Source organism: Schistocerca gregaria, unplaced genomic scaffold, assembly GCF_023897955.1.
Source record: "Schistocerca gregaria isolate iqSchGreg1 unplaced genomic scaffold, iqSchGreg1.2 ptg000317l, whole genome shotgun sequence".
In the NCBI taxonomy this organism is placed as follows: domain Eukaryota; kingdom Metazoa; phylum Arthropoda; class Insecta; order Orthoptera; family Acrididae; genus Schistocerca; species Schistocerca gregaria.
This window is the reverse complement of record NW_026061795.1, coordinates 15,742,415-15,757,819: the sequence shown is the minus strand read 5'-3', so window position 1 is coordinate 15,757,819 and position 15,405 is coordinate 15,742,415.

Genomic DNA, 15,405 nt, shown 5'->3' with positions numbered 1-15,405 from the left:
ATCGTCTGCAAAGCTATGTCGCGTGCTGCGGTATGTGAAGACTCTAAAAGCACCATAGTAGAACACAGAAGAAGCTTCTAAGTTGATGTAATAGCCAGTAAGAAGTAGTACAACTCAAGTTTTAGGTATCGATTATTTACTTTTTAGCTGGCTTTGGTGCCTTTTACATGAGCTAGGACCTTAAGATTCTGCATGATATCAGGACTAGCAGCCGAGTTGCACGGGAGAATATGAAAAGTGTTCATATGTAGTAAAAACCTGTGAAATCCATCCGTTTTCGTCATTTGTTATCGAATCGACTTAAAGCCAGAATGTCACATCGGCCGCTCTTCTCTCTGAAACGGTTGTACATATCGTCTGCAAAGCAATGTCGCATGCTGCGGTATGCGGAGACACTAAAAGCACCATAGTAGAACACAGATGAAGCTTCTAAATTGATGTAATAGCCAGTAAGAAGTAGTACAATTCAAGTTTTACGTATCGATTATTGACTTTTTAGCTGGCTTTGGTGCCTTGGACATAAGCTAGGACCTTAAGATTCTGCATGAAAGGAGGACTAGCAGCCGAGTTGCACTGGAGAATGTGAAAAGTGTTCATATGTAGTAAAAACCTGAGAAATCCGTTCGTTATCGTCATTTGTCTTCGAATCGACTTCAAGCCAGATCGTCACATTGGCTGCTCTTCTCTCTGAAACGGTTGTACTTATCGTCTGCAAAGCTATGTCGCGTGCTGCGATATGCGGAGACACTAAGATCACCATAGTAGGACACAGATGAAGCTTCTAAGTTGATGTAATAGCCAGTAAGAAGTAGTACAATTCAAGTTTTAGGTATCGATTATTGACATTTTAGCTGGCTTTGGTGCCTTGGACATGAGCTAGGACCTTAAGATTCAGTATGAAAGGAGGACTAGCAGCCGCGTTGCATGGGAGAATGTGAAAAGTGTTCATATGTAGTAAAAACCTGAGAAATCCGTCCGTTTTTGTCATTTGGTATGGAATCAACTTAAAGCCAGATCGTCACATTGGCCGCTCTTCTCTCTGAAACGGTTGTACTTATCGTCTGCAAAACTATGTCGCGTGCTGCGTTATGCGGAGACACTAAAAGCACCATAGTAGAACACAGATGAAGCTTCTAAGTTGATGTAATAGCCATTAAGAAGTAGTACAATTCAAGTTTTAGGTTCTGATTATTTACTTTTTAGCTGGCTTTGGTGCCTTGGACATGAGCTGGGACCTTAAGATTCTGCATGAAAGGAGGATTAGCAGGCGAGTTGTACGGGAGAAAGTGAGAAGTGTTCATATGTAGTAAAAACCTGAGAAATCCGTCCGTTTTCGTCATTTGTTATCGAATCGAATTAAGGCCAGATCGTCACATTGGCCACTCTTCTCTCTGAAACGGTTGTACTTATCGTCTGCAAAGCTATGTCGCGTGCTGCGGTATGCAGAGACACTAAAAGCACCATAGTAGAACACAGATGAAGCTTCTAAGTTGATGTAATAGCCAGTAAGAAGTAGTACAATTCAAGTTTTAGGTATCGATTATTGACATTTTAGCTGGCTTTGGTGCCTTGGACATGAGCTAGGACCTTAAGATTCTGCATGAAAGGATGACTAGCAGCCGAGTTACACGAAAGAATGTGAAAGGTGTTCATATGTAGTAAAAATCTGAGAAATACGTCCGTTTTCGTCATTTGTTATCGAATCGACTTAAAGCCAGATCGTCACATTGGCCGCTTTTCTCTCTGAAACGGTTGTACTTATCGTCTTCAAAGCTATGCCGCGTGCTGCGTTATGCGGAGACACTAAAGTCAGCATAGTGGAACACAGATGAAGCTTCTAAGTTGTGTAATAGCCAGTAAGAAGTTGTACAATTCAAGTTTTAGGTATCGATTATTGACTTTTTAGCTGGCTTTGATGCCTTGGACATGAGCTAGGACCTTAAGAATCTGCATGAAAGGAGGACTAGCAGCCGAGTTGCAGGGAAGAATGTGAAAAGTGTTCATATGTAGTAAAAACCTGAGAAATCCGTCCGTTTTAGTCATTTGTTATGGAATCGACTTAAAGCCAGATCGTCACATTGCCGCTCATCTCTCTGAAACGGTTGTACTTATCGTCTGCAAAGCTATGTCGCGTGCTGCGGTATGCGGAGGCACAAAAACCACCATAGTAGAACACAGATGAAGCTTCTAAGTTGATGTAATAACCAGTAAGAAGTAGTACAATTCAAGTTATAGGTATCGATTATTGACTTTTTAGCTGGCTTTGGTGCCTTGGACATGAGCTAGGACCTTAAGATTCTGCATGAAAGGAGGACTAGCAGCCGAGTTGAACGGGAGAATGTGAAAAGAGTTCATATGTAGTAGAAACCTGAGAAATCCGTCCGTTTTCATCATTTGTTATCGTATCGACTTAAAACCAGATCGTCACATTGGCCGCTCTTCTCTCTGAAACGGTTGTACTTATCGTCTGCAAAGCTATGTCGCGTGCTGCGGTATGCGGAGACACAAAAAGCATCATAGTGGAACACAGGTGAAGCTTCTACATTGATGTAATAGCCAGTCAGATGTAGTACATTTCAAGTTTTAGGTATCGATTATTGACTTTTTAGCTGGCTTTGGTGCCTTGGATGTGAGCTAGGACCTTAAGATTCTGCATGAAAGGGGGACTAGCAGCCGAGTTGCACGGGAGAATGTGAAAAGTGTTCATATGTAGTAAAAACCTGAGAAACCCGTCCGTTTTCGTCATTTGTTATCGAATCGACTTAAAGCCAGGTCGTCACATTGGCCGCTCTTCTCTCAGAAACGGTTGTACTTATCGTCTGAAAGCTATGTCGCGTGCTGCGGTATGTGGGGACACTAAAAGCACCATAGTAGAACACAGATGAAGCTTCTAAGATGATGTAATAGCCAGTAAGAATTAATACAATACCAGTTTTAGGTATCGATTATTGACTTTTTAGCTGGCTTTGGTGCCTTGGACATGAGCTAGGACCTTAAGATTCTGCATGAAAGGAGGACTAGCAGCCGAGTTGCATGTTAGAATATGAAAAGTGTTCATATGTAGTAAAAACCTGAGAAATCCGTCCGTTTTCGTCATTTGTTATCGAATCGACTTAAAGCCAGGTCGTCACATTGGCCGTTCTTCAATCTGAAACGGTTGTACATATCGTCTGCAAAGCTATGTCGCGTGCTGCGGTATGCGGAGACACTAAAATCACCATAGTAGAACACAGATGAAGCTTCTAAGTAGATGTAATAGCCAGTAAGAAGTAGTACAATTCAAGTTTTGGGCATCGATTATTGACTTTTAGCTGGCTATGGTGCCTTGGACATGAGCTACGACCTTAAGATTCTGCATCAAGGGAGGACTAGCAGCCGAGTTGCACGGGAGAATATGAAAAGTGTTCATATGTAGTAAAAACCTGTGAAATCCATCCGTTTTCGTCATTTGTTATCGAATCGACTTAAAGCCAGATCGTCACATTGGCCGCTCTTCTCTCTGAAACGGTTGTACTTATCGTCTGCAAACCTATGTCGCGTGCTGCGGTATGTGAAGACTCTAAAAGCACCATAGTAGAACACAGAAGAAGCTTCTAAGTTGATGTAATAGCCAGTAAGAAGTAGTACAATTCAAGTTTTAGGTATCGATTATTGACTTTTTATCTGGCTTTGGTGCCTTGGACATGAGCTAGGAGCTTAAGATTCTGCATGAAACGAGGACCAGCAGCGGAGTTCCACGGTAGAATGTGAAAAGTGTTCATATGTAGGAAAAACCTGAGAAATGCGTTCGTTTTCGACATTTGTTATCGAATCGACTTAAAGCCAGATCGTCACATTGGCCGCTCTTCTCTCTGAAATGGTTGTACTTATCGTCTGCAAAGCTATGTCGCGTGCTGCGGTATGCGGCGACACTAAAAGCACCATAGTAGAACACAGATCAAGCTTCTAAGTTGATGTAATAGCCAGTAAGAAGTAGTACAATTCAAGTTTTAGGTATCGATTATTGACATTTTAGCTGGCTTTGGTGCCTTGGACATGAGCTAGGACCTTAAGATTCTGCATGAAAGGAGGATTAGCAGCCGAGTTGCACGGGAGAATGTGAAAAGTGTTCATATGTAGTAAAAACCTGACAAATCCGTCCGTTTTCGTCATTTGTTATGGAATCGACTTCAAGCCAGATCGTCACATTGCCGCTCTTCTCTCTGAAACGGTTGTACTTATCGTCTGCAAAGCTATGTCGCGTGTTGCGGTATGCGGAGTCACTAAAATCACCATAGTATAACACAAATGAAGCTTCTAAGTTGATGTAATAGCCAGTAAGAAGTAGTACAATTCAAGTTTTAGGTATCAATTATTGCCTTTTTGCTGGCTTTGATGCCTTGGACGTGAGCTAGAACCTTAAGATTCTGCATGAAAGGAGGACTAGCAGCCGAGTTGCACGGGAGAATGTGAAAAGTGTTCATATGTAGTAAAAACCTTAGAAATTCGTCCGTTTTCGTCAATTTGTTATCGAATCGACTTAAAGCCAGATCGTCACATTGGCCGCTCTTCTCTCTGAAACGGTTGTACTTATCGTCTGCAAAGCTATGTCGCGTGCTGCGTTATGCGGAGACACTAAAATCACCACAGTGGAACACAGATGAAGCTTCTAAGTTGATGTAATAGCCAGTAAGAAGTAGTACAATTCAAGTTTTAGGTATCGACTATTGACATTATAGCTGGCTTTGATGCCTTGGACATGAGCTAGGACCTTAAGATTCAGTATGAAAGGAGGACTAGCAGCCGCGTTGCATGGGAGAATGTGAAAAGTGTTCATATGTAGTAAAAACCTGAGAAATCCGTCCGTTTTTGTCATTTGGTATGGAATCAACTTAAAGCCAGATCGTCACATTGGCCGCTCTTCTCTCTGAAACGGTTGTACTTATCGTCTGCAAAACTATGTCGCGTGCTGCGTTATGCGGAGACACTAAAAGCACCATAGTAGAACACAGATGAAGCTTCTAAGTTGATGTAATAGCCATTAAGAAGTAGTACAATTCAAGTTTTAGGTTCTGATTATTTACTTTTTAGCTGGCTTTGGTGCCTTGGACATGAGCTGGGACCTTAAGATTCTGCATGAAAGGAGGATTAGCAGGCGAGTTGTACGGGAGAAAGTGAGAAGTGTTCATATGTAGTAAAAACCTGAGAAATCCGTCCGTTTTCGTCATTTGTTATCGAATCGAATTAAGGCCAGATCGTCACATTGGCCACTCTTCTCTCTGAAACGGTTGTACTTATCGTCTGCAAAGCTATGTCGCGTGCTGCGGTATGCGGAGACACTAAAAGCACCATAGTAGAACACAGATGAAGCTTCTAAGTTGATGTAATAGCCAGTAAGAAGTAGTACAATTCAAGTTTTAGGTATCGATTATTGACATTTTAGCTGGCTTTGGTGCCTTGGACATGAGCTAGGACCTTAAGATTCTGCATGAAAGGATGACTAGCAGCCGAGTTACACGAAAGAATGTGAAAGGTGTTCATATGTAGTAAAAATCTGAGAAATACGTCCGTTTTCGTCATTTGTTATCGAATCGACTTAAAGCCAGATCGTCACATTGGCCGCTTTTCTCTCTGAAACGGTTGTACTTATCGTCTTCAAAGCTATGCCGCGTGCTGCGTTATGCGGAGACACTAAAGTCAGCATAGTGGAACACAGATGAAGCTTCTAAGTTGTGTAATAGCCAGTAAGAAGTTGTACAATTCAAGTTTTAGGTATCGATTATTGACTTTTTAGCTGGCTTTGGTGCCTTGGACGTGAGCTAGAACCTTAAGATTCTGCATGAAAGGAGGACTAGCAGCCGAGTAGCACGGGAGAATGTTAAAAGTGTTCATATGTAGTAAAAACCTGAGAAATCCGTCCGTTTTCGTCATTTGTTATGGAATCGACTTAAAGCCAGATCGTCACATTGCCGCTCTTCTCTCTGAAACGGTTGTACTTATCGTCTGCAAACCTATGTCGCGTGCTGCGGTATGTGGAGACACTAAAAGCATCATAGTAGAACACAGATGAAGCTTCTAAGTTGATGTAATAGCCAGTAAGAATTAGTACGATTCAAGTTTTAGGTATCGATTATTGACTTTTTAGCTGGCTTTGGTGCCTTGGACATGAGCTAGGACCATAAGATTCTGCATGAAAGGAGGACCAGCAGCGGAGTTCCACGGGAGAATGTGAAAAGTGTTCATATGTAGTAAAACCTGAGAAATCCGTCCGTTTTCGTCATTTGTTATCGAATCGACTTAAAGCCAGATCGTCACATAGGCCGCTCTTCTCTCTGAAACGGTTGTACTTATCGTCTGCAAAGCTATGTCGCGTGCTGCGGTATGCGAAGACACTAAAAGCACCATAGTAGAACACAGATGAAGCTTCTAAGTTGATGTAATAGCCAGTAAGAAGTAGTACAATTCAAGTTTTAGGTATCGATTATTGACATTTTAGCTGGCTTTGGTGCCTTGGACATAAGCTAGGACCTTAAGATTCTGCATGAAAGGAGGATTAGCAGCCGAGTTGTACGGGAGAATGTGAAAAGTGTTCATATGTAGTAAAAACCTGAGAAATCCGTCCGATTTCGTCATTTGTTAAGGAATCGACTTAAAGCCAGATCGACACATTGCCGCTCTTCTCTCTGAAACGGTTGTACTTATCGTCTGCAAAGCTATGTCACGTGCTGCGTTATGCGGAGACACTAAAAGCACCATAGTAGAACACAGATGAAGCTTCTAAGTTGATGTAATAGCCAGTAAGAAGTAGTACAATTCAAGTTTTAGGTTCTCATTAATTACTTTTTAGCTGGCTTTGGTGCCTGGGACATGAGCTAGGACCTTAAGATACTGCATGAAAGGAGGACTAGCAGCCGAGTTGCACCGGACAATATGAAAAGTGTTCATATGTAGTAAAAACCTGAGAAATCCGTCCGTTTTCGTCATTTGTTATCGAATCGCCTTAAAGCCAGATCTTCACTTGGCCGCTCTTCTCTCTGAAACGGTTGTACTTATCGTCTGAAAGCTATGTCGCGTGCTGCGGTATGTGGGGACACTAAAAGCACCATAGTAGAACACAGATGAAGCTTCTAAGATGATGTAATTGCCAGTAAGAATTAATACAATACCAGTTTTAGGTATCGATTATTGACTTTTTAGCTGGCTTTGGTGCCTTGGACATGAGCTAGGACCTTAAGATTCTGCATGAAAGGAGGACTAGCAGCCGAGTTGCATGTTAGAATATGAAAAGTGTTCATATGTAGTAAAAACCTGAGAAATCCGTCCGTTTTCGTCATTTGTTATCGAATCGACTTAAAGCCAGGTCGTCACATTGGCCGTTCTTCAATCTGAAACGGTTGTACATATCGTCTGCAAAGCTATGTCGCGTGCTGCGGTATGCGGAGACACTAAAATCACCATAGTAGAACACAGATGAAGCTTCTAAGTAGATGTAATAGCCAGTAAGAAGTAGTACAATTCAAGTTTTAGGCATCGATTATTGACTTTTAGCTGGCTTTGGTGCCTTGGACATGAGCTACAACCTTAAGATTCAGCATCAAAGGAGGACTAGCAGCCGAGTTGCACATGAGAATGTGAAAAGTGTTCATATGTAGTAAAAACCTGTGAAATCCATCCGTTTTCGTCATTTGTTATCGAATCGACTTAAAGCCAGATCGTCACATTGGCCGCTCTTCTCTCTGAAACGGTTGTACTTATCGTCTGCAAAGCTATGTCGCGTGCTGCGGTATGTGAAGACTCTAAAAGCACCATAGTAGAACACAGAAGAAGCTTCTAAGTTGATGTAATAGCCAGTAAGAAGTAGTACAACTCAAGTTTTAGGTATCGATTATTTACTTTTTAGCTGGCTTTGGTGCCTTTTACATGAGCTAGGACCTTAAGATTCTGCATGAAATCAGGACTAGCAGCCGAATTGCACGGGAGATTGTGAAAAGTGTTCATATGTAGTAAAAACCTGAGAAATCCGTCCGTTTTCGTCATTTGTTATGGAATCGACGTGAAGCCAGAACGTCACATCGGCCGCTTTTCTCTCTGAAACGGTTGTACATATCGTCTGCAAAGCTATGTCGCATGCTGCGGTATGCGGAGACACTAAAAGCACCATAGTAGAACACAGATGAAGCTTCTAAATTGATGTAATAGCCAGTAAGAAGTAGTACAATTTAAGTTTTACGTATCGATTATTGACTTTTTAGCTGGCTTTGGTGCCTTGGAAATGAGCTAGGACCTTAAGATTCTGCATGAAAGGAGGACTAGCAGCCGAGTTGCACGGGAGAATGTGAAAAGTGTTCATATGTAGTAAAAACCAGAGAAATCCGTTCGATATCCTCATATGTCTTCGAATCGACTTCAAGCCAGATCGTCACATTGGCTGCTCTTCTCTCTGAAACGGTTGTACTTATCGTCTGCAAAGCTATGTCGCGTGCTGCGATATGCGGAGACACTAAGATCACCATAGTAGGACACAGATGAAGCTTCTAAGTTGATGTAATAGCCAGTAAGAAGTAGTACAATTCAAGTTTTAGGTATCGATTATTGACTTTTAGCTGGATTTGGTGCCTTGGACATGAGCTAGGACCATAAGATTCTGCATGAAAGGAGGACTAGCAGCCGAAGTGCATGGGATAATGTAAAAAGTGTTCATATGTAGTAAAAACCTGAGAAATCCGTCCGTTTTCGTCATTTGTTATCGAATCAACTTAAAGCCAGGTCGTCACATTGGCCGCTCTTCTCTCAGAAACGGTTATACTTATCGTCCGAATGCTATGTCGCGTGCTGCGGTATGCGGAGACACTAAAAGCACCATAGTAGAACACAGATGAAGCTTCTAAAATGATGTAATAGCCAGTAAGAATTAATACAATACCAGTTTTAGGTATCGATTATTGACTTTTTAGCTGGCTTTGGTGCCTTGGACATGAGCTAGGACCTTAAGATTCTGCATGAAAATAGGACTAGCAGCCGAATTGCATGGGATAATGTGAAAAATGTTCATATGTAGTAAAAACCTGAGAAATCCGTTCGTTATCGCCATATATTACCGAATCGACTTAAAGCCGGATCGTCACATTGGCCGCTCTTCTCTCTGATACGGCTGTACTTATCGTCTGAAAGCTATGTCGCGTGCTGCGGTATGCGGAGACACTAAAAGCACCATAGTAGAACACAGATGAAGCTTCTAAGTTGATGTAATAGCCAGTAAGAAGTAGTACAATTCAAGTTTTAGGTATCGATTATTGACGTTTTAGCTGGCTTTCGTGACTTGGACATGAGCTAGGACCTTAAGATTCTGCATGAAAGGAGGACTAGCAGCCGAGCTGCACGTTAGGATATGAAAAGTTTTCATATGTAGTACAAACCTGAGAAATCCGTCCATTTTCGTCATTTGTTATCGAATCGACTTAAAGCCGGATCGTCACATTGGCCACTCTTCTCTCTGAAACGGTTGTACTTATCATCTGCAAAGCTATGTCGCGTGCTGCGGTATGCGGAGACACCAAAATAACCATAGTAGAACACAGATGAAGCTTCTAAGTTGATGTAATAGCCAGTAAGAAGTAGTACAATTCAAGTTTTAATCATCGATTATTGACTTTTAGCTGGCTTTGGTGCCTTGGACATGAGCTAGGACCTTATGATTAAGCATGAAAGGAGGACTAGCAGCCGAGTTGCACGGGAGAATGTGAAAAGTGTTCATATGTAGTAAAAACCTGAGAAATCCGTCCGTTTTCGTCATTTGTGATCGAATCGACTTAAAGCCAGATCGTCACATTGGCCGCTCTTCTCTCTGAAACGGTTGTACTTATCGTCTGCAAAGCTATGTCGCGTGCTGCGGTATGCGGAGACACTAAAAGCACCATAGTAGAACACAGAAGAAGCTTCTACTATGATGTAATAGAGAGTAAGAAGTAGTACAATTCAAGTTTTAGGTATCGATTATTGACTTTTTAGCTGGCTTTGGTGCCTTGGACATGAGCTATGACCTTACGAATCTGCATGAGAGGAGGACTAGCAGAAAAGTTGCACGGGAGAATGTGAAATGTGTTAATATGTAGTTTTAACCTGAGAAATCCGTCCGTTTTCGTCTTTTGTTATCGAATCGACTTAAAGCCAGATCGTCACATTGTCCGCCCTTCTCTCTGAAACGGTTGTACTTATCGTCTGCAAAGCTATGTCGTGTGCTACGGTATGCGGGGACACTAAAATACCATAGTAAAACACGGATGAAGCTTCTAAGTTGATGTAACAGCCAGTAAGAAGTAGTACAATTCAAGTTTTACTTATCGATTATTGACTTTCAGCTGGCTTTGGTGCCTTGGACATGAGCTAGGACCTTAAGATTCTGCATGAAAGGAGGAATAGCAGCCGAGTTGCACGGGAGGATGTGAAAAGTTTTCATATGTAGTAAAAACCTGAGAAATCCGTCCTTTTACGTAATATGTAATCGAATAGACTTAAAACCGGATCGTGACATTAGCCGCTCTTCTCTCTGAATCGGTTGTACTTATCGTCTGCAAAGCTATGTCGCGTGCTGCGGTATGCGGAGACACTAAAATCACCATAGTAGAACACAGATGAAGCTTCTAACTTGATATAATAGCTAGTAAGAAGTAGTACAATTGGAATTTTAGATAACGATTATTGACTTTTTAGCTGGCTTTGGTGCCTTGGACATGAGCTAGGACCTTAAGATTCTGCATGAAAGGAGGACTAGCAGCCGAGTAGCACGGGACAATGTGAAAAGTGTTCATATGTAGTAAAAACCTGAGAAGTCCGTCCGTTTTGTCATTTGTTATCGAATCGACTTAAAGCCAGATCGTCACATTGGCCGCTCTTCTCTCTGAAACGGTTGTACTTATCGTCTGAAAGCTATGTCGCGTGCTGCGGTATGCGGAGACACTAAAAGCACCATAGTAGAACACAGATGAAGCTTCCAAGTTGATGTAATAGCCAGTAAGAATTAGTACAATACCAGTTTTGTGTATCGATTATTGACTTATAGCTGGCTTTGGTGACTTGGACATGAGCTAGGACCTTAAGATTCTGCATGAAAGGACGGTTAGCAGCCGAGTTGCATGGGAGAATGTGAAAAGTGTTCATATGTTGTAAAAACCTGAGAAATCCGTTCGTTATAGTCATATATTACCGAATCGACTTAAAGCCGGATCGTCACATTGGCCGGTCTTCTCTCTGAAACGGTTGTACTTATCGTCTGCAAAGCTATGTCGAGTGCTGCGGTATGTGGAGACACTAAAATCACCATAGTAGAACACAGATGAAGCTTCTAAGTTGATGTTATAGCCAGTAAGAGGTAGTACAATTCAAGTTTTAGGTATCGATTACTGACGTTTTAGCTGGCTTTCGTGACTTGGACATGATCTAGGATCTTAAGATTCTGCATGAAAGGAGGACTAGCAGCTGACTTGCCTGGGAGAATATGAAAAGTGTTCATATGTAGTAAAAACCTGAGAAATCCTTCCGTTTTCGTCATTTGTTATCGAATCGACCTAAAGCCAGATCGTGACTTCGGCCGCCCTTCTCTCTGAAACGTTTGCACTTATCGTCTGCAAAGCTATGTCGCGTGCTGCAGTATGCGGAGACACTAAAAGCAGCATAGTAGAACACAGATGAAGCTTCTAAGTTGATGTAATAGCTAGTAAGAAGAAGTACAATTGAAATTTTAGATATCGATTATTGACTTTTTAGCTGGCTTTGGTGCCTTGGACATGAGCTAGGACCTTAAGATTCTGCATGAAAGGAGGACTAGCAGCCGAGCTGCACGTTAGGATGTGAAAAGTTTTCATATGTAGTAAAAACCTGAGAAATCCGTCCATTTTCGTCATTTGTTATCGAATCGACTTAAAGCCGGATCGTCACATTGGCCACTCTTCTCTCTGAAACGGTTGTACTTATCGTCTGCAAAGCTATGTCGCGTGCTGCGGTATGTGGAGACACTAAAAGCACCATAGTAGAACACAGATGAAGCTTCTAAGTTGATGTAACAGCTAGTAAGACGTAGTACAATTTAAATTTTAGATATCGATTATTGACTTTTTAGTTGGCTTTGGTGCCTTGGACATGAGCTAGGACCTTAAGAATCTGCATGAAAGGGGGACTAGCAGCCGAGTTGCAAGGGAGAATGTGAAAAGTGTTCATATGTAGTCAAAACCTGAGAAACCCGTCCGTTTTCGTCATTTGTTATCGAATCGACTTAAAGCCAGATCGTCACATTGGCCGCTCTTCTCTCCGAAACGGTTGTACTTATCGTCTGAAAGGTATGTCGCGTGCTGCGGTATGCAGAGACACTAAAAGGACCATAGTAGAACACAGATGAAGCTTCTAAGATGATGTAATAGCCAGTAAGAATTAGTACAATACCAGGTTTAGGTATCGATTATTGACTTTTTAGCTGGCTTTGGTGCCTTGGACATGAGCTAGGACCTTAAGATTCTGCATGAAAGCAGGGCTAGCAGCCGAATTGCACGGGAGAATGTGAAAAGTGTTCATATGTAGTAAAAACCTGAGAAATCCGTCCGTTTTCGTTGTTTGTTATCGAATCGACTTAAAGCCTGATCGTCACATTGGGCGCTCTTCTCTCTGAAACGGTTGCACTTATCGTCTGCAAAGCTATGTCGCGTGCTGCAGTATGCGGAGACACTAAAAGCAGCATAGTTGAACACAGATGAAGCTTCTAAGTTGATGTAATAGCTAGTAAGAAGTAGTACAATTGAAATTTTAGATATCGATTATTGACTTTTTAGCTGGCTTTGGTGCCTTGGACATGAGCTAGGACCTTAAGATTCTGCATGAAAGGAGGACTAGCAGCCGAGTTGCACGGGAGAAAGTGAAAAGTGTTCATATGTAGTAAAAACCTGAGAAATCCGTACGTTTACGTCATTGGTTATCGAATCGTCTTAAAGCCAGATCGTCACATTGGCCGCTCTTCTCTCTGAAACGGTTGTACTTATCGTCTGCAAAGCTATGTCGAGTGCTGCGGTATGTGGAGACACTAAAATCACCATAGTAGAACACATATGAAGCTTCTAAGTTGATGTAATAGCCAGTAAGAGGTAGTACAATTCAAGTTTTAGGTAGCGATTATTGACGTTTTAGCTGGCTTTCGTGACTTGGACATGAGCTAGGATCTTAAGATTCTGCATGAAAGGAGGACTAGCAGCTGACTTGCCCGGGAGAATATGAAAAGTGTTCATGTGTAGTAAAAACCTGAGAAATCCTTCCGTTTTCGTCGTTTGTTATCGAATCGACCTAAAGCCAGATCGTGACATTGGCCGCCTTCTCTCTGAAACGGTTGCACTTATCGTCTGCAAAGCTATGTCGCGTGCTGCAGTATGCGGAGACACTAAAAGCAGCATAGTAGAACACAGATGAAGCTTCTAAGTTGATGTAATAGCTAGTAAGAAGTAGTACAATTGAAATTTTAGATATCGATTATTGACTTTTTAGCTGGCTTTGGTGCCTTGGACATGAGCTAGGACCTTAAGATTCTGCATGAAAGGAGGACTAGCAACCGAGCTGCACGTTAGGATGTGAAAAGTTTTCATATGTAGTAAAAACCTGAGAAATCCGTCCATTTTCGTCATTTGTTATCGAATCGACTTAAAGCCGGATCGTCACATTGGCCACTCTTCTCTCTGAAACGGTTGTACTTATCGTCTGCAAAGCTATGTCGCGTGCTGCGGTATGCGGAGACACCAAAATAACCATAGTAGAACACAGATGAAGCTTCTAAGTTGATGTAATAGCCAGTAAGAAGTAGTACAATTCAAGATTTGGGCACCGATTATTGACTTTTTAGCTGGCTTTGGTGCCTTGGACATGAGCTAGGACCTTAAGAATCTGCATGAAAGGGGGACTAGCAGCCGAGTTGCACGGGAGAATGTGAAAAGTGTTCATATGTAATAAAAACCTGAGAAATCCGTTCGTTATCGTCATATATTACCGAATCGACTTATAGCTGGATCGTCACATTGGCCGGTCTTCTCTCTGAAACGGTTGTACTTATCGTCTGCAAAGCTATGTCGCGTGCTGCGGTATGTGGAGACACTAAAATAACCTTAGTAGGACACAGATGAAGCTTCTAAGTTGATGTAATAGCCAGTAAGAAGTAGTACAAGTCAAGTTTTAGGTATCGATTATTGACTTTTTAGCTGGCTTTGGTGCCTTGGACATGAGCTAGGACCCTAAGAATCTGCATGAGAGGGAGACTAGCAGAAAAGTCGCACGGGAGAATGTGAAATGTGCTCATATGTAGTATTAACCTGAGAAATCCGTCCGTTTTCGTCTTTTGTTATCGAGTCGACTAAAGGCCAGATCGTAACATTGTCCGCCCTTTTCCCTGAAACGCCTGTACTTATCGTCTGAAAGCTATGTCGCGTGCTGCGGTAAGTGGAGACACTAAAAGCACCATAGTAGAACACAGATGAAGCTTCTAAGTTGATGTAATTGCTAGTAAGAAGTAGTACAATTGAAATATTTAGATATCGATTATTGTTTTTTAGCTGGCTTTGGTGCCTTGGACATGAGCTATGTCCTTACGAATCTGCATGAGAGGAGGACTAGCAGAAAAGTTGCACGGGAGAATGTGAAAAGTGTTAATATGTAGTATTAACCTGAGAAATCCGTCCGTTTTCGTCTTTTGTTACCGAATCGACTTAAAGCCAGATCGTCACATTGGCCGTTCTTCTCTCTGAAACGGTTTTACTTATCGTCTGCAAAGCTATGTCGCGTGCTGCGGTATGTGGAGGCACTAAAAGAACCATAGTAGAACACAGATGAAGCTTCTAAGTTGATGTAATAGCTAGTAAGAAGTAGTACAATTTAAATTTTAGATATCGATTATTGACTTTTTAGCTGGCTTTGGTGCCTTGGACATGAGCTAGGACCTTAAGAATCTGCATGAAAGGGGGACTAGCAGCCGAGTTGCACGGGAGAATGTGAAAAGTGTTCATATGTAGTAAAAACCTGAGAAACCCGTCCGTTTTCGTCATTTGTTATCGAATTGACTTAAAGCCAGATCGTCACATTGGCCGCTCTTCTCTCCGAAACGGTTGTACTTATCGTCTGAAAGGTATGTCGCGTGCTGCGGTATGCAGAGACACTAAAAGGACCATAGTAGAACACAGATGAAGCTTCTAAGATGATGTAATAGCCAGTAAGAATTAGTACAATACCAGTTTTAGGTATCGATTATTGACTTTTTAGCTGGCTTTGGTGCCTTGGACATGAGCTAGGACCTTAAGATTCTGCATGAAAGCAGGACTAGCAGCCGAATTGCACGGGAGAATGTGAAAAGTGTTCATATGTAGTAAAAACCTGAGAAATCCGTCCGTTTTCGTCATTTGTTATCGA